Source organism: Chaetodon trifascialis, chromosome 5 (assembly GCF_039877785.1).
Source record: "Chaetodon trifascialis isolate fChaTrf1 chromosome 5, fChaTrf1.hap1, whole genome shotgun sequence".
NCBI classification, from domain to species: Eukaryota; Metazoa; Chordata; class Actinopteri; order Chaetodontiformes; family Chaetodontidae; genus Chaetodon; species Chaetodon trifascialis.
The window spans coordinates 2598237-2619259 of record NC_092060.1 but is presented as its reverse complement, the minus strand read 5'-3'; the positions used below and the strand labels follow the sequence as shown (position 1 = coordinate 2619259).

General features: G+C 42.0%; 1 pseudogene; it reads right to left on the bottom strand.

Moving 5' to 3' along the window:
* Nucleotides 1–4395: 4395 nt before the first annotated feature.
* Nucleotides 4396–21023, bottom strand: part of LOC139331745 (uncharacterized) — a 293461-nt pseudogene continuing 276833 nt past the window's right edge.

Below are 21023 nucleotides of genomic sequence, written 5' to 3'. Positions count from 1 at the left end.
ATGCAGTAAGACAGCCATTTTAAACTTCTCAAAAGATCCTGAGGGTTATGGAAAAAAAAGTCAAGTGGTAGACCCAAAAAAATTTCACTGGCCCTGGGCCGGGGGATCCAATTGCCTGTCCATCAAGACACGGGACAATCCTCGGCAATTTAACCTTGACGGTCCTGATGGCTTCCAACATTACTGGCATGACAAGTAGATCCCGCCTGAGATGTTTTCTATACGGCACAGTGGAGGGGGTGCTATCATGATCTGGGGGGCTTTTTCCTTCAATGGAACAATGGAGCTTCAGGTTGTGCAGAGGTGTCAAACGGCAGCTGGCTGTTGCAGGGGGCATCCCTCATGACGGAAGGCCATCATCTGTGTAGTAATGACTGGCTTTTTCAACAGGACAATGCTGCAGTTCACAATGCCCACCTGACAAAGGACTTCTACCAGAGAAAAAACATCACTCTTTTGGACCATCCTGCATGTTCCCCTGATCTAAATCCAACTGAGAACATTTGGGGTTGGATGGCAAGGGAAGTTTACAAAAATGGACACCAGTTCCAGACAGTGGATGCCCTCCGTGAAGCCATCTTCACCACTTGGAGCAACATTCTCACTATTCAATTCAATTTTATTTGTATAGCACCAAATCACAACAGAAGTTGTCTCAGGACACTTTCCATATAGAGCTGGTACAGACCAAGCTCTTTTATCTACAAAGAAACCAACAATTCCCCCATGAGCAAGCACTTGGCGACAGTGGCGAGGAAAAACTTCCTTTTAACAGGCAGAAACCTCGAGCAGAACCAGACTCTGGGTGGGCGGCCATCTGCCTCGACCGGTTGGGTGAGAGAGGAAGAGCAAGAGAGGGAGAGTGAGACAGACAGACAGACAGACAGAAATGCAGTCAGAGAGAGAGAGAGAGAGAGAGACAGAGAGACAGACATGCAGTCATAGTAACAGTGACAGTGGATGTAATAACAGCAGTAGCAGTTGCAGTGGATGTCAGGCAGGGCCAAGGCAGGAGATGCAGCTGAAATCCACAATCCAGATTCAGCCACTGTCCATGGGAACCTGCAAGACGACAAAGCACAGAGACTCCGGGGAAGGAGCTAAGTTAGTAACACGCCGTGGTAGGACATGAGAGCGTGCGGATGGAGAGGGACAGAAGGACAGAGGAGCTCGGTGTATCTTTGGATGTCCCCCGACAGTCTAATCCTATAGCAGCATAACTAGGGGCTGGTCCAGGACCAGCCTGAGCCAGCCCTAACTATAAGCTTTATCAAAAAGGAAAGTTTTAAGCCTACTCTTAAATGTAGAGACAGTGTCTGCCTCCCGGACAAAGACTGGAAGATGGTTCCACAGGAGAGGAGCTTGATAGCTAAATGCTCTGACTCCTGTTCTGCTTTTTGAGACTTTAGGAACCATTAGTAGACCTGCATTCTGGGAACGCAGTGTTCGAGTAGGGCAATAAGGTACTATGAGCTCTTTAAGATAAGAAGGTGCCTGGCCATTTATGGCTTTGTAAGTAAGGAGGAGAATTTTAAACTCTATTCTAAACTTTACAGGGAGCCAGTGCAAAGTGGCGAGTATTGGAGAAATATGATCTCTCTTCCTGGTTTTTGTCAGAACACGTGCTGCAGCATTCTGGAGCAACTGGAGAATATTCAGCAACGAATTTGGGCAGCCTGATAGTAAAGAATTGCAATAATCCAGCCTGGAAGTTACGAATGCATGGACTAGTTTTTCTGCATCATTTTGAGACAAAATATGCCTGATTTTTGTGATATTACGTAGGTGAAAAAAGGCAGTCCTTGAAATTTGTTTTACATGGGAGTGAAAGGACATGTCTTGGTCAAAGATGACTCCCAGATTCTTTACAGTGGTGCTGGAGGCCAACGCAATGCCATCCATAGCTGCTATGTCATCAGAAAGTGACTTTCTAAGATGTTTAGGGCCTACTACTATAACTTCAGTTTTGTCCGAGTTTAGCATCAGAAAATTGCAGGTCATCCAGGTCTTTATGTCATGAAGACATGCTTGTAGTCTAGTTAACTGACTGGTTTCTTCCGGGTTCATTGATAAATATAGCTGGGTATCATCTGCATACCAATAAAAATTTATTGAGTGCTTCCTGATAATCTTACCTAAAGGAAGCATATATAAGGTGAATAGAATTGGTCCAAGCACAGAACCCTGCGGAACTCCATAGATGACTTTAGTGAGCACAGAGGAGTCGTCATTAACGCGTACAAACTGAGAGCGATCTGACAAGTAGGATTTAAACCAGCTTAGCGCAGTTCCCTTAATGCCAATGAAGTGTTCCAGTGTCTGCAATAGGATGCCATGGTCAATGGTGTCAAATGCAGCACTAAGATCCAATAAGACTAGTACAGAGACAAATCCTTTATCAGATGCAATTAGAAGGTCATTTGTAACTTTAACCAGTGCTGTCTCTGTGCTATGATGCACTCTAAATCCTGACTGGAAATCCTCAAATAAACTATTATTGTTTAGAAAGTCGCACAGCTGATTGGCTACTGCTTTCTCAAGAGTTTTTGAGAGAAAGGGAAGGTTGGATATCGGTCTATAGTTGGCTAAAAACCCTGGATCAAGAGTAGGCTTTTTCAGTAGCGGTTTTATCACAGCTACTTTAAAGGACTGTGGTACGTAGCCTGTTGATAAAGAGAGACTGATCATGTCTAAAACTGAAGAGTCAATTAGAGGTAATACTTCTTTAAACAGCTTAGTCGGGATAGGATCTAAAATACAGGTAGATGATTTTGATGATGAAATTATTGAAATTAGTTGGTGAAGGTCAACAGGAGTAAAACAGTCTAAAACTGCAACAGACTGAGTAACAGTTTCTACGATTTCTGTGTTTGAAGACAAAACAGTACCTGTTAACGGCAGGAGTCGATGAATTCTGTCTCTAATATTTAGAATTTTATCATTAAAGAAGCTCATGAAGTCATTACTGTTCAGAGCTAAAGGAATACATGATTCAACAGAATAATGGCTCTCTGTCAGCCTGGCTACAGTGCTGAAGAGAAACCTGAGATTGTTCTTATTTTCCTCTATTAGTGCAGAGTAATAGGCTGCCCTGGCACTGCGGAGGACTTTCCTGTATATTTTAAGACTGTCTTGCCAGGCGGACCGAAATTCTTCCAAATTGGTAGAACGCCATTTCCTTTCTATTTTCCGTGAAGTTTGCTTTAATTTGCGGGTTTGAGGAGTATACCATGGAGCTAACTGTTTAAGCCTCTGTTTAATTTTCTTCTTTTTTAGGGGAGCAACAGAGTCAAGTGTCATACGCAACGATCCTGTAGCACTATCAACCAGGAAGTCAATCTGGGAGGGACTAACGTTAGCATAAGACTCCTCTGTTGTATTGAGACATGGCATTGAATTAAATACTGATGGGATCATATCCTTAAATTTAGCTACAGCACTATCAGACAGGAGTCTGGTGTAAGAATTTTTGCCTACTGGCTGGTAGTCTGGTAATATGAATTCGAAAGTTATTAAATGATGGTCTGATAAAAGAGGATTCTGTGAGGAGACTATTAAGTCTTCGATTTCAATGCCATATGTCAGAACAAGGTCGAGGGTGTGGTTAAAACAGTGAGTCGGTTCATGTACATTCTGGCGGAAGCCAACTGAGTCTAATACTGAGATAAACGCAGTGCTAAGGCTGTCATTATCAACGTCGACATGTACATTAAAGTCACCTACAATAATTACTTTATCTGCTTCAAGAACTAAACTTGATAGAAACTCTGAGAACTCAGCTATAAATTCGGAGTAAGGACCAGGAGAGCGGTATACTACAACAAATAAAAGTGGCTGCACTGTTTTCCATTTCTCATGAGAAAGAGTGAGAACAAGGCTTTCAAATGAGTTATAGTCGAGTTTAGGTTTAGGGTTGATCAAAAGGCTTGAGTCAAAAATGGCTGCAACTCCACCTCCTCTGCCGCTGCCTCGAGGAATGTGGGTATTAATATGGCTCGGAGGAGTAGCTTCATTTAGGCTCACATACTCTTCAGGACACAGCCAGGTTTCAGTCAGACAAAATAAATCAACATTATGGTCTGATATTAACTCATTTACTAGAACAGCTTTAGAGGACAGAGATCTGATGTTAAGGAGTCCACATTTAATTCTCCTATCTTGTTGTACTATTGCAGAGGTTGTTCTAATTTTAATTAGATTTTTATGTTTAACTCCTCTTCTCTGTACTTTTGGTTTACTTAGTTTACGTGGTCGGGGGGCAGACACAGTCTCTATGGAGTGTTGGGTGGGTAACTGCTCTAATGGAGGCGCAGAGAAGCGTGTAGGACTGCAGCTCTGCCTCCTGGTCTCAACTCTGAGTTGTCAGGGGTTAGGTTCATAAATAAAATCGGTCAGATTTCTAGAGATGAGAGCTGCTCCCTCCAAAGTGGGATGGATGCCGTCTCTCCTAATCAGACCAGGTCTTCCCCAGAAAGTCTGCCAATTATCAATGAAGCCCACACCGTTTGCTGGACACCACCTTGACAGCCAGCGATTGAACGATGACATGCGGCTAAACATATCATCACTGGTCAGATTTGGCAGGGGTCCAGAGAAAACTACGGAGTCCGACATCGTTTTAGCATATGTACACACCGACTCTAGCCTCCTGGAAACACTAGCATCAAGCAGGCCGAAAAGAATTTTTGAGGTGATTAACAATAGCGCAGCTTCTCATCACTGAGTCCTTTTCTGAAAATGTTATTTCTATTTTAGCGGGGTTTGGTTTTTTTTTAAAATATGGGGCTCTTTTTTCGACTCCGCCACCGGCGCGGCACAGGCGCCACAAAGTCAGGTCCTCTGCGCCGATGGGGCGTCGCGGCACAGACTTTGGTATTTTCGTGCGCTGCGCCAGCGGCGCATCTCCTCCTCCTTCTCATCTCAGTCCCACCCAGCGGCGCAACTCGGAAAGAGGAAGAGGAGAACGCCTGTAGTGGGTTTGACACAGCCAAGTCAAATTTTCACCAATCACAGCAGCTCCTCGCCTCACCTTTAAGAATGCCGCTGGCCAGGCACATGGCAAGTGGCAAGTCCGACGCCCAAACTTCTCCCAGGAGGAGACTGACGTCACTCATGTCTGTGTGTGTGTGTGTGTGTATTGTTTTATATTCTGTTCTATATATATATATATTCTCAATATAAATATTTTGTTTTTATATTTGCTTTTTATATATATAGTTCTCTCTCTTTTCTTTCTTTTCTAATTTTATTCTAATTCTATTCTTGAAAGGAGCACTGCAACAAAAACAATTTCCCCTTGGGAATAAATAAAGGATTTCTGATTCTGATTCTGATGTCTAAATATGAGGTCCTTAGATGGTAAATCCTTGGCCTCCTCCTCATCCTCCTGAAAGCAATGATGTACTCCATCTTTGTAGATAACATTAAGCATTACTATGATTACATTTGTATTTGGAATGAAATGATGTGGGTAAAAGCGGACAACGATCATCACTTAAGTTTTTTCCATGTGTCTGTCTCTCTCTGTCTCTCGAGTGCTCTGAGATAGATGCAGTATATATGCTCTGTAGGATGCCACGGCTGTTTCTGGTTGGCACAGCGACGTTAACCAATTAGTTCGCATCCCTGTTTCACCTGTGTACATTCAGTCAGGGTGAGTGACCATTACGCATGCCGAACGCACTTGCGATGTCGTCAGATGAGATGCTGATCAAAATATATAAATATAGGTCTGACTGTATGTGCTGACTCAGACAGTTGCATTGAATCGTCGCTGTTGCTAATTATTGAACACAGTGTGCGTTCGATGACTGACCAAGCACTGCTGAAAACACCATTAAAACCACGCTGCCATCTTGTTGACGGTGTGATATATGGCGTCATCAACCACGTTTTCAGTGGATAGCCATTATCACCTAGCAGCCACCCATCCAGAGGGGTGTCCCCCTGAAAGACTGTAGGGATGCTAGAATTCACCAGGATGACCGAGTCATGTGCCGACCCGGGGAAAGGGGAAATACATTTGTCACCAGGTAGTTTGAGTAACAGATCACCAGACATCCCTGTTTCACCTGTGTACATTCGGTCAGGGTGAGTGATCATTACGCGTGCCGAACGCGCTTTCGATGTGGTCAGATGAGATACCGATCAAAATACAGAAATTTAGTTCTGACTGTGCTGGCTCAGATAGTTGCATTGAATTGCGGCTGTTGCTAATTATTGATCGCAGTGAAATGCCAGACACTGTGGAAACCTGACTATGAGGTGTTGGTGACGTGAGCGCACGACTCCGCCGGTTTATGAAAATCCACTTGCGCCACTGGCGCACAGAGTTGACCAGGTCTGAGGTGGCGAGCTTTCAGCGCACTTTTACGCCACTGGCGCAGACCGAAATGGCTGAAAATTCCAATGCGCCGGCTCATTATGCCGACACCTCCCCCCTACTGTGCTGCAACGCCCATCCTGGCGCACCTCTGTATGCCTCGGTTTACCAAAATTCCAAATGCGCTGTGAGCCTGCCTGCGCCGCTCAAAAATACTACTGCGCTGCGCCGGCGGCGGAGTCGAAAATAGAGCCCATCGTCTTAAACTTTTGATCAGCTGATGAACAGCCTATTTCAGTTTAATACTTTTTTGCAATAAATTGCTTGCTCAATTTTTTTTTTTGTCTCACTCCCATTTCTTCTTTTTGCAATTTTGAAGCTCTACTTAGAACCTTCTTAAGATCCAACAGTGCAAAATGTAAATTCTAGCAATTTTTAAACTGGTCTTAAAATTTTGATCAGGAGTGTATTGCGACTTTGTTAAATTTTTTATCAATTGTGCAGCCCTACCCCTAGTCGCCCCAATGCTGTGCATCAGTGTGTAAATGTGTGTGTGTGAATGATTAGGTCTCCCTGACCTATTTGGTTGGCACCCTGCATGGTAGCACCTGCCATCAGGTTATGCCATCAGGTTATGAATATATGTGTGAATGGGTGAATGATAGACATGTATTGCAGAGCACTTGTTTGATAAGACTAGAAAAGCACTATACAAGTACAGTTCATTTACCATATTCTTCACTGTGCCCAACTGTGCTTCACACAGCAGTGTATCACCTGTGAGATTGAGAATGAGAAGGTTGAAGAACCAGGAGTGATATCATTGGATGGTGGGGTGCAGAATTAAACCCAGGGACAGATAGGCAAACAGAGTAAAGACATACAGAGACTGGATTTGTTTCATGAAACCAAGTTCAGATCAGTCATAATGAGAATGTTTTGTGTGAAGCTGTTGAGTAATATTTTGCATGCCCATGTCTCCAACAGTATTATTATATTGTGTGTGTCTTCCCCTCTTGATCCAGAAATTTTGGGAATAAAAAGTCTCCTGGCACAAGATCTTCAGAGCCAGTGAGTATTCATGTTATCCTGACAGAAAGACAGTGAATCGATGTCCACACAACTGGCCATATTACCACCAGCAGATGTTTAATTTTTATCTGTCTTCCAAAGAATTGACAAGTACTTTTTTGAAATGTTGGAAACCCATGTGAACACAGGCAGAATATGCAAACTCAACACCAAGGCACTAGTCTGGCTCAAACATTGAAGACAATATTTTACTGTTCTTGAGTTTAAAAGGATATTTATAAATTTTATAAATTGGAATTTCCTCTTGCGGGACTAATAAAGGACTATTGAATTGAATTGAATTGAATTGAATTGAATTGAATTGAATTGAATTGAATTCAATTCAATTCAATTGAATTGAATTGAATTGAACTTCCCTTTTCTGCAGTAGATTTGGGTTTAGACGTTTACAGTTTGGAGAAACAGGAGGAAGCTACGCCATGTACTGCTGTGGGTGGGGTAAGCAACAAAATGTATTTTTGTGTGTGTGTGTGTGTGTGTGTGTGTGTGTGTGTGTGTGTGTGTGTGTATAATGTGTGTGTGTGTATAATGTGTGTGTTTACAGTTTTTGCAAAATACCTATCTACAGTCTAGGCTACATCAGAATATTCTATTACTGTTAATCCCATGTGAATATTAAAATACGCCGAACCATTTGTCCTGTATCATAGCTACATGTATGATGTTTGCAGCAAAAAAAAAAAAAACATGTGAGAATCAGTTTAGTATTCAGAAAGTTACGATGGATTAAAGGCGCTGACACTTCTTTGCACCTGCCAAATAGACTGAGTGGAGCGGGTGACCGGTCCACGGTTCGTCAGCGCCAGTAGGCAGTAGCGGTCAATGCGGCGTCTACTCTTTATATCTCTATGGTCTGGTCCTATAGGACTGGTCCATCCCTCAGGTCGAGTGAGGGCCTAGTGGCCCGGTGCACTTCCGTTTTGTGGAGTGAATTTGCAGTGTTTCTCTCTTGCAGTTGTTTTGGGGTTGTGTGTGTTTTGATTTTTGCAGCATTTTTCTTTCGCATTTGTTTTGTGTGATTGTAAGTTTTTGCTTCTGCTTTGTTTCTGTGATTGCAGCATTTTTCTCTTGCAGTGCTTTTTTGCTGCATTTGTTTTATGTGTTTGTGTGTTTTTGGCTTTGCATCATTCCTATGTTTGCAGCGTTTTGCTTTTTGCAGCCCGTTTGCCCTTGTCGGCCACCGTACATTTATCATTAAGCTATAACATGTTCCCATAATACAACATTTACTTAACTGTTTCATAAGAAATAGAAAGACCTTTAAATCAAAGAAAATATTTTTATCATACTTTTTCATCATTCAAGTTTTGTTGCAGGTATCATCACAATATCAAGCCGTGTATCTTGTATTGTGAATCGAATTGTGGATTGAGTGTATCACTGTACCCCGATTTTCACAGCTCACTTTGCCATCAGAGAGCCCTTTCCTTTGGCACTAACTGTATAACTTCATATTCCTCTACATGCTGCACATGCTTAATGCCAAAGGAAAGGGCTCTCTGCAAGGCAAAGCAGTGAAGATATTCTAAATTTAGTATACGCTGATATTGAGGTTTTTATGTTGGCCTTCTTTAGGTGATTAAAATACGTTTGATTGTTGACCCCATCCACAGCATCATATTGCTAAGCATTCATGCGAATAATCCTTGGTATTTTGGCAAACCGAGGTGCACAGAGGTACGCCAGGATGGGCGTTGCGGCGCAGTAGGGGGAGGTATCGGCATAATCAGCTGGCGGATTTGGATTTTCAGTCCATTTCGGTCCACACCAGCGGCGTAAAAGTGTGCTGAAAGCTCACCACCTCAGACCTGGTCAACACCGCTGGGCAAGTGGATTTTCGTAAACTGGCGGAGTCATGCACTCACGTCACCAATACCTCGCAGGCAGGTTTCCACAGTGTCTGGCATTTCACTGTGATCAAAAATTAGCAACAGCCACGATTCTGAGTCAGCACATACAGTCAGACCTAAATTTCTTTATTTTGATCAGTATCTCATCTGACCACATCATAAGCGCATTCGGCATGCGTAATGGTCACTCAACCTGACCGAATGTACACAGGTGAAACAGGGATGTCTGGTGATCTGTGAATCAAATTGCCTGGTGACAACGTGCCAATTCCCCGGGTCGGCACATAACTCGTTCATCCTGGTGAATTCTAGCATCCCTATAGTCTTTCAGGGGGACACCCCTCTGGATGGGTGGCTGCTAGGTGATAACGGCTATCCACTGAAAACGTGGTTGATGACGGCATATATCACACCTTCAACAAGACGGCAGCGTGGTTTTAACAGTGTTTTCAGCAGTGCTCGGTCTCAGTCATCGAACCCACATTTGGGGTTCTCAAAATGTGTTTTAGATGTCTGTACTGGGCAGGTGGTTCATTAACATACAGAGTGTTGGTGCATTCTTCGTAGCATGTTGCATTTTACACAACATGGCTGTACGACGTGGACGTCACTATGAACTCACGGAGGACACATTAAAGGACTTAAGACGGAGAAAGGCCGAACTGCATGTGCCCTGTCAACTGGGAGAGCAGCGGAGGGAGCGCCTCGCCTCCCAGCTTTGTCATTGAGTGAGTATTTGCGGTTACATAGGTTCAAAAAACATCTGACGATTAATAACTAAGAAGTTTGGGCGTTGGACACTTTCCTGTGTGGGCTCAGTCATCCTCGAAACTTGCCATGTGTCTTGCCAGTGGCGTTTTTTAAAGGTGAGTCGAGGAGCTGGTGTGATTTGTGAAGATTGGACTCGGCTGTGTCGACTCAACTCCCTCCTTCCAAGTTGCGCCGCTAGGTGGGACTGAAATGAAAAGGGGGAGGAATTGCGCCCGCACTCTGCACTGCGCTAGCGGCGGAATCGAAAATAGAGCCCTTGGACTCAAAGATGCTCCACTCCATGGATAAGGCATGACTCAGGCCAACCCAGCAACAGGAAATCAGAAACTGTTGAGCCCATATCTTTCCAAAGACATGGTTCTACAATGGTTTTCAGCCTCAAGCCACTGAATTTGAAAGACTGACTATGTTCCACCCTGACAGAACACACGAAGGGAGACTGTGTTTACATCAATGATGCTTTGTGCTCAAACACAGATGGACAATGTTTCCCAGATGTTACATGTTTAATGTTGAAGTGCTGACCATATTATTTGGCCAGAGAATTCACCCGTGATTTACTGCTGTTTACGATGGAGGCCTGAAGCTGAAATATACGTGTGTGTGTGTGTGTGTGTGTGTGTGTGTGTGTGTGTGTGTGTGTGTGTGTGTGTGTGCAGAACATGCAGGGGCTACAACTTTTTTTTTTACAACATTTCATCGAACAACCCTGACCTGTCAAGTGAAGTATTAAGGACAGAATCTGGCCAGGTCTCATTTGTAGGCCTGTGCAGAACTCTTGTCTTCTAATTGTGATGTGATATCTGAATCTGCATGCATATTACTGCCTTTGGGTGTACTCAATTTTCATTCTGAGCATGCATCTGGCACCTGCATTTTGTAAACTGTAAGTTTTAGACCATTGAATGTTCAGAAATTCTAGCTCATGTAGTCAGAAATTAGGTTGTTTTTTCTCTCTGCTTCCTCCAACATACCACTTAAAGTTACATCACACTTGTTCAGTGCAAATCTGTAGAACCCATCTGTAGCACTAACCACAGATGGTGGAAGGTGACAGTTTCAAAATTTTGAGTCATATTCATATCCAGATCCAAACTGAAAAAAGAACATTTGCCAGTAATCTCATGTCTTAGTGGGAGCAGAGTGAGACCAGTGGGAAGGCATTCTTCAGAAAACAGCATTCACACCCTTAACAGCTGTGCGAATCCAGAACGCAGCTTCTCTATAATAAACATTTATCAATTTAAAGGGGGCTCCACACTGAGAATTCTATAGCTCAAATGCTTTTAGTTCCATGTAGCTGCATGGTAATTGCTCCAGTTATGTGCAATCAGTAGAATGTATCTTTGTGTCTCAGTGCTCTAACCGATTATCATCTTTTTCAGTTCAGGTACACTATACATGATAAGGAGTATGGTTCTCAAAAACTTATATACCTCACTGATGGCTACCTAACCTTGGGAAACTGCTTCATAAAATTAACATGACATTTTATTTTTGTGAAGAAAAAAAAAAAAAAAAATCAGACATGATTTCTAGGTATCTCTCCATCTCAAGCTGTGTATCTGTCCCTCTCTTTTCCTCCAGTGAGCTCAGGTTGATATTTGAATTATATATATATATATATATATATATATATATATAAAACCTAACCCTAACCCTTGAACCTATTTCCATGACAATATTATAATAATAATCTACAACTATATTAAGTGACAACTCAATTAGTGATTTTGAATAGGTAAGTGTTCCCTCTTTGATTTATTGTAGGGCTAGCAGATATAATCGCAAAAACTGTGAAAGATGCTATACAGGCAACTCAGCCTGCCCCCAGTCACCCGGTGCCTTCTAGCAGCCACCCAGCCCCTCTTCACAACCAAATAGGAGAGACAAAGGTATCACTTACATAGTCAGAAGAGGTGATTTCATTTGTGGACCATGCAGTGTTTCCCATACATTCATTATATTTGGCCTGCCCAAATCCTCTTGTAAGCAATGAATTGATCATCTATACTTAAATTCTGCTGTCTTTTCATTTCTCCTAATTAATGTTTGGTGATGGCACACTAGTTGCCAGCTCCCCCCCCCCAGAACTGAACACCAACGAGCCAGAGGTGACTTTAGTGTCAAAGAGGAACAGTGCGGCGGTTGTCTAGACCTGTTTTGACAGTCACGTATTGTGTAGAACGACCCTTTCTACTGTAGCTTTAAAAAGTATCACAAGGCCATGTGTGACGATTGCATCGCTAAAAACCCATCTTTACAGAACTGTTAGAGAGCAGAACTCCTTTTGAATGAGATTCATAACGACACCGTGAAATGACCCTGGCGACAGCAGAGTTCATTGCACATGTGGGATGCAAACATAAGCTTCGCCACACAACCTGAACCCCAGAAAAAAAAAAGTTCAGTCAAATCTTTTTTTCTCACCAGCACCCATGCCAATGCCACACCTTTGAGAACTGGACTTTTTTGCATTCTAGGAGTACGTGGACGTATTCTAATATTTCTTCATCTTTGCAGAACGAGTCTGTAATGGATTTAATGAATCGAACCGCCTTGGATTATGCTCAAAGGTGTGATGGCTACAAGAAGCAGGACTGTGATGGACTCACTATGGAAGAGATGGCGACGTGCTCCATCACAGGAAAAAAGGGGATTGTAGGGGAGAAAAGACAGAGCCTTGACAAAGGCAAAGTGAAGCTAGTATTTGGTAAGCATACCTGAATATTGTTTGGGTTGGGCAAAATGCTATTGTATCAGCTTGTTAACACACAAAAATGTTGCTCTTTTTCAATTATTTTCATTAGCATCCTCATTGACACCTATCTTACACAACATGAATTAATTGGTGAACCCCGAGTAAATTTAGTAGCATTTCATTTCTTACAGACCATGTCAAAAAAGTTCACGGAGCCATTAGACACACTGAAATCAAAGCCTGCGTGGCACAAAAATTAAAAGACAGCAGGAGACGAGCTGAGAGGGAAACAGGGTAACCTATTTATACTGTATATGATACTGTTGATGATACTTTGATTCGTAGAATCCAGTTTTGGATGGCTTCTAAGGGGCCTGCTGTGGGTCTGCACAGGATCTGTGCTTGTTTATATATTTGACTACTCTACATAGACCAGTCATCACTTGAAAATAACAGAACCAATCCTGTAATCCAGATAGAAAAGAAATTAACCTTTACTTTGATAGAATAGACTGGTGTTTGTACTGCCCTAATCTTTGATTTTGTCTTTCAATCCCAAAACAGGGAGCCTGCTGGAGGATACCCAGAGGACTGAGACAACACAAACACACAATACACACAATACACACACACCCTTTCCCCAGAAGACATTTTTTAGGGGCATTTTGATCCTTTTTATGGACAGTTCTGTTCTCACTTTTCATTGCATGTTTGCAAATAAACAGTATTTGTATCACTTATATTTGTCTACTTTATTTCTTGTAAAATTATTAAACTGAATATTAAACACTGGTTTGAAGTCTGCCTTTGTATGGATGGACAGATCATATCATGCACCCTCATTTTCCTCTTAGACGACATCTGCCAGGCACATCCAAGACTGCTTGCATTCCTAGTTTAGATCTGAGTTTTGTTTGTTTAAATTTTATATAGAAAATGTAAGTACTAAGACTATTTTGTAACCCACTTGGTTTCACATGGGTATTTGAATCAGTTTCACATGGGAGTTTATATGGTTTACACATGTAAAAACATGAGTTTCACATGTAATAATATGGGTTTCACATGGAATGACATGGGTTTCACATAGGAATTTACATGGGTTTCACATGGGAATCTATATGGGTTACACATTTAATAACATGGGTTTCACATGTGATCACATGGGTTTCACGGGTATTTTAATCAGTCTCACATGGGAGTTGATATGGGTTACACATGTAATAATATGGATTTCACATGTAAAAACATGAGTTTCACATGTAATAATATGGGTGTCACATGGAATCCCATGGGTTTCACATAGGAATTTGCTTGGGTTTCACATGTAATCACATGGGTTTCACATAGGAATTTACATGGGTTACACATGTAATAACATGAGTTTCACATGTGATCACATGGGTTTCACATGGAATGACATGGGTTTCACATGGGAATCTATATGGGTTACACATTTAATAACATGGGTTTCACATGTGATCACATGGGTTTCACGGGTATTTTAATCAGTCTCACATGGGAGTTGATATGGGTTACACATGTAATAATATGGATTTCACATGTAAAAACATGAGTTTCACATGTAATAATATGGGTGTCACATGGAATCCCATGGGTTTCACATAGGAATTTGTTTGGGTTTCACATGTAATCACATGGGTTTCACATAGGAATTTGCATGGGTTACACATGTAATAACATGAGTTTCACATGTGATCACATGGGTTTCACATAGAAATTTACATGGGTTTCACACATTACACCATGAAAAATGTTCCAAAACCACATGTTTCCCATGTTTAACATGTGCAAATCACGTGTTCCACATTTTTCACATGTGGATTTAACATGTTTTCACATGTTAAATTTCACATGTGCAAAATCACATGTCCATATAATCACATGTGACCACATGTTATTTGCACATGTGACATTCATGTCATTTTTCTGTAAGGGTCCTACCTCCAACGACATCTTTATATCCTGTCCATGAATATCACAAACAGGATTGGTGACAAGGCACAGCCCTGACGGAGGCCAACCCCCACCGGAAACAAGTCCGACTTACTGCCGAGTACCCGAACACAGCTCTTGCTTTGGGCATATAAAGATTGGATGGCCCTGAGTAGTAACCCTCTCACTCCATATGCCCGCAGCACCTCCCACAATATCTCCCGGGGGACCCGGTCATATGCCTTCTCCAAGTCCACAAAACACATGTAGACCAGATGAGCATACTCCCAGGCCCCCTCCGGGATCTTTGTGAGAGTAAAGATCTGGTCCGTTGTTCTATGGCCAGGACGGAATCAGCATTGTTCCTCTTCAATCTGAGGTTCGACTATCGGACGAACCCTCCTTTCCAGCACCTTGGAGTAGACTTTACCAGGGAAGCTGAATAGTGTGATACCCCTATAATTGGCACACATTCTCTGGTCCCCTTTTTTTAAACAAGGGGACCACCACCTCAGTTTGCCACTCCCTAGGCACTGTCCCAGACTTCCACGCAATGTTGAAGAGACGTGTCATCCAAGACAGCCCCTCAACACCCAGAGCCTTCAGCATTCCTGGGCGGAGTTGTTTAACTGAGTTGTTTAACTACCTCAGTGACTTCCAGCAGGGTAATTGACGATGATCCCTCATCAGCTTCCAGCTCAATAGAGGGCATATCGGTCTGATGCAGGAGTTCCTCAAAGTGCTCCTTCCACCGCCCGACTACCTCCTCCGTAGAGGTCAACAGTGTCCCATCCTTACTATACATAGCTTGGATGGTTCCCTATTTTCCCTTCCTGAGGTTCCGGATGGTTTTCCAGAAACACCTTGGTGCCGACCGAAAGTCCTTCTCCATGGCTGCTCCAAACTCCTCCCACACCCACTGCTTTGCCTCCCCTACGGCGGAAGCTGCTGCCCATCGGGCCTGTCGGTACCTTACAACTGCCTCTGGAGTCCTGAAGGACTCCTTCAGTTGGAGGGCTTCCCTGACCACCGGTGTCCACCACGGTGTTCGAGGGTTACCACCCCTTGAGGCACCCAAGACCTTTAGACCACAACTCTCCGCCGCAGCTCCAGCAATGGAAGCTTTGAACATCGCCCACTCAGGTTCGATGCCCCCTACCTCCCCAGGGATACCAGAAAATCTCAGACAGAGGTACGAGTTGAAGATCTCTCGGACAGGGGCCTCCTCCAGACGTTCCCAGTTCACCCGCAAACTGAATCACCCAATCTTATATATATCAAACAACAAATACAATGTTACACAGTGTAAAATGCATCCAACACAATTTAGAAGTGGAATTCTGCCTTTCAAATATGCAATTAAGATCTTACAAACACTCTAAACCAGTGGACTTTTAAGAATGCAATTAAGACTTCCGGTTCCACCCCCTCTTGAGATGGCAGCATAATCCACCGTCTCCTCCGACAAAATTTATAAATACCCTGCTTATTAGATGAATAGAATATATAAAGTGCTACAAACTGTTAGATTGCAGGGAAGGATGGAAACAAGAGACAAGAGCAAGAATAAGAAAACTACGGCTGTCCCAAACGAGAGGGACAACGATCCATGAGGTGCAAAGGCTAAAGCTAACAGAAAAGACAGCGGAGAAGGGATGGAGAGATTTTGCAGGAGATTCGGGACTTCTGACAGGAAAACAACCGGCAGCTGGGAGATATTAAAGAAGAGATTAATAAAACCAACTGGAGAATAGGCGAGGCGGAGGACCGTATTGATGCAGTGGAAAGCAGGCTGCTAACTATGGAGCATGCACTGAGAAACGTGCTGAAAGTTCAAACTCAACAAGAGGAGAAACTTATTGACCAGGAGGGAAGAGCAAGGAGAGAGAATGTTAGGCTCTATAATGTACCAGAGGGCAAGGAAGGAAACTCAATGGTGGCTTTTGTGGAAAAACTCCTTAGAGAAAAACTGAACATTCCCGTGTCCACAGAGCTGCATATTGAAAGAGCGCACAGGGCACTTGGCCCGAAGCCTTCAGCCACCGGCAAGCCGAGATCGATCGTGATTAAATTCCTCCGGTACAAAACGAAGGAAGAAGTTCTCCGCAAAGCCTGGGAAATGAAAGAGATTCACCTGAATAACCAGAGACTTTTTTTCGATCATGACTACCCAGCCGCAATACTGCACAAGCGAAAGGAGTACAACGAAGTGAAACGTGTACTGAAGGAGAAGAAGATTCACTTTCAAACCCCTTACCCGGCTAGACTCCGGGTCTTTTATGAGGACGGCACCCGAATCTACAACACGATCAGTGACTCCACAAAGGATATGAAGGAGAGGGGCCTCCCAGTCACGGTTGTACTGCCGCCAGAAGATCCACTTCACCATCTGAATCTCCATGCCTGGCATGCGTCAGGAGAGGGATGATCAACGAGGGTTTTCCCCAGGAGGGCTGACGCTTTGGAAAGGCTTCAGGTATTCAGGAGAGATCCCCCCTCTTAAAAAATGGACAAAACTGTCCCGGATAAAAGCCCACACATGAGGTAACACTGATAACTAAGAACAAACTGTAGATATTCATTATATAATGTACCTTATATTATGATGAAGGAAATTGAACAGCTTGAGGCAAAATCAGCAAACACTTTTCTCGAATGGGAAGATTTTGCTCTCTCTATGTATTCCATGCAAAAGGAAAGAGTTGAAAATTAGTCGGAGGACGAAAATAGAATTTGTAGTAATGGACACATTTACTTTATGGACCATACTGCTTTGGAGGGCCCTACTCTCACGTTGGTGTAGAGAGGCTTTCCCTCCCAGACCGGAGATTTTCTCTAGTCAACTAAAGGGTCAATCCGTGGAAACCTTTCCCTTGGAAGTCTTTTTTTTTTTTACTAATGTTGAATTTGTTAAGTGTTATTTTTTCCAGTAATCTGTGTTTTTGTTTCCTTGTTCTGTCAGAGAGACTGTTTGTAGTAGAGTTTTTGCAGTCATTTGAGATAACTCATAGGAGAGATGGCACATGAGAATATTAAGTTTCCTTCAATGTTAATGGTATACTTAACCCGATAAAACGCAGTAAAATACTTACCAAAATGAAAAAAGAGAAGGCACATACTGTTTATCTACAGGAGACACATCTGGATAATAAGGATCATGAAAAATTAAGAAAAATGGGATTCACAAAAATCTTTTTCTCATCCTATAAATCTAATCACAAACGAGGGGTAGCCATTTTAATCTCAAACAAGATTTCATTTGAACATACATATGAGCAAAAAGATAAGGAGGGCAGGTTTATTTTAGTGAGGGGTGCAATAGATGGGAATGAAATCACCCTCCTTAATATTTACGCTCCTCCTGGTAGTGACTTCTCTTTTTTCCAAAAGATATTTGATATAATAATAAGTGGAACTGTAGGAATCCTAATATGCGGAGGGGATTTGAATATTCACTTGCAACCAAAATTGGATGTGTCGAACTGCACTCACACTTACAAAGCAGTAGCTAAAAAGTTCAATAAATTACTGAAAGATGTTGATTTAATAGACATATGGAGAGACATGTACCCCAAAACTAGGCAATATATGCATTTCTCTGCCCCCCATTCTGTGTATACCAGAATTGATTATTTCATCACTTTCGGTAAAGATAGATCAAGGATTAAGGACGCAGACATAGGATCGATGGACCTGAGTGACCACGCCCCAATATATATCACCTTAAACTTGGAGAATAGCTGTAGAAATAGAACATGGCATTTCAATTCGAGCCTTCTCAATGATCCGTCATTTAAAAGGCAAATGAGTATGGAAATCCAAATGTATAAAGAGGATAATGTTACTGAGGATGTCTCACCTCCTATGGTATGGGATGCAGCGAAAGCTGTTTTGAGAGGCAAAATTATAGCTGCATTATAGCTCCCTACTTTGTTTTATTTTATGGTACATGTGTGTAAGTAAGTGTGTGCGTAAGTGGATATGCACAGGTGCGAGGACGATATACATAAATATGCACATGGTTTCGCTTGTTTGTTGTTACCATTTTGGGCAAACTTTATTTTTATCTTTTCAAAAGTAAAAAGAAGTGGACTATAAGCCGATATAACAGGAAGTATATCCCTATTTTCTTGTTCTTTTCATTTCTGGAGATTGTCTGTAATATCTGAGTGCACTTCGAAATAAAAAGAAAATTAAAAAAAAAAAAATGCAATTAAAACCTTAATGAAATAAAATCTTTTTAACCATTCTAGACAATAAAATCTTAACTGTTCCTTCACCATTTATGTGTAGTTAACAGATGCCTTATTTAAGAAAAAATGAATAACAGTTGTGATAACTTCCAGTTGTGACAACTAGTGAACCAAGATTCATTTTAACTCAACCCTCCCATATGGAAAAGATATAGATACATTTTATAAAGTTTTTGTCTCTTATCTGAAACTTGTAAGTTATGCATAAGACAGTCAAACCAGATATAAGATCCTTAGTATAGTTGTACAATATGAAACTTGTATGATTTGGGAACTTACAGGAACAGTATATGATAGTAATTCCACATACAATATCTGTAGTAGATATGTGTGATATCAAACTTATGAGCTGGACAACTATCAGTGAAGCTAAAATCTTACAAGTATCAATGAAAACACTTACAAGACATGTGAGGGGCCACATATATCAGACAGACAAATTCAAAAAACATAATCTTACAATACAATTTCATGGAGAAGCACAAGATGGCTAAAAAAAAACAGGGTTTTGACACATAATAACATTGGAATCTTAAAATTTAGCAAAGGTTAGCATTTTCTCAAAACCAGGTAGCCCATTCTTCTCTCTCAACTAATGAATTTTCCGAAAATTATTACATGGGTAATATTTGTTATTAAAGATTTTGGGGCCAACTGCAGCCAATAAAACTGGCAAAATGATTATGTATTCACACAGCAAATATTCAAAATCCCCATGGAAAGTATTCAATATGAAGCAAAGAGACAGAAAAAGACTCATTTTCATCCTTTCTTGCTATAGAAAGACCTTTAATTTTGCACAAGATTAGAATAACATGCAGAGCAAAATGTCTCACATAAGAATATATGTGCTGTTTCATTTTAGTTACTGATTCACTTGCAGTAATATGTGTTCTGACATACAACCGAGCTGGACTGTGGACACTGAATATACATACATGGTCTAACTACCTGAGTAGCATTTATGGCTTTGTGAAAGCCTGTGGGAAAGTGGACAGTTGACATGTAGCTCAGCTGAGTTCTGATTTGAGAACCTCTGGCTAACTTCTGCACTGTGCAATTACCATATAAACACTGGTCACCCATGTCAATAAAGTGTGAGACTCTAAAAATACTCCCATCCTTTAAAAGCACAACAGAGTTTTTTCTTTGTTTCATTTTGCTGTAGGTATGACCATGAACAACTTCTCCATTTACAGCAATTCTCTTGTAGCAACTCACCACAGCATTTGTGGGAACCTCTCTCACTGAGTGGAGAGCAGCTTGATCACCCAGAGATACAAAGCCCTTGGACCAAGGGCAGTCACCTCAGTAAAGTTTTTGAACTTGACACACTGCTTTCCATTTCTCATTTCATTGCAGAAATCTTTAACTTGCAGGTGTATTTGTTAAGAGCCGCTTTGCTAAATGGGGAAAAGCACGGGTTAACCCCACTCGTTTGCATATTTGTTGTGGTATAGCTTGACTACTTTTTACTTGTTTCAGGAGGTACCCATTGAAATCTTCAAACATAAAGGCTGAGTGAGCCCACAAAGGACCCCAGTGCACAACACTTTTGCTTAAATGCAGAAGTGAATGAACATTGAATGTCATGTGCTCTTCCCCATACAGGGACTGCACACCTCCAAAAAAGTACACTAATGCCTCATGTGTGTGACTTATCAGTTAAGCATTTAATGCAGACCCCAACAGAATGCTTATGCCCTCTATCAGTAATGCCCAATGAGAGTGATACTTCTGTGGAAGTATGCCCTTCAGAACTGGCAAACTGTCGTACAAAAGCCAGTCTTGCCACTCGTGGGCTTTCCAGAATTTGCATTCTGTTAGAGATCTTGGACCTTGAGCAACAATATCTGGAGGTTTTATTGACAAGGGGTGTCTGTCCATGACTGCTGTTTGTGCACCAATATACCATGGTTCAGAAATGCTTTTAGAATCCATCCATAATGTCGTGATGTACCTGCACACACCAAGCAACACACAGTGCATGTAGTCAGGGACCATCCCATTGATTAAATCAAACATTGATAAATTGGCAAGGGCAAATGGGCCCTTTATACCCAATATGGTCTTCCGTT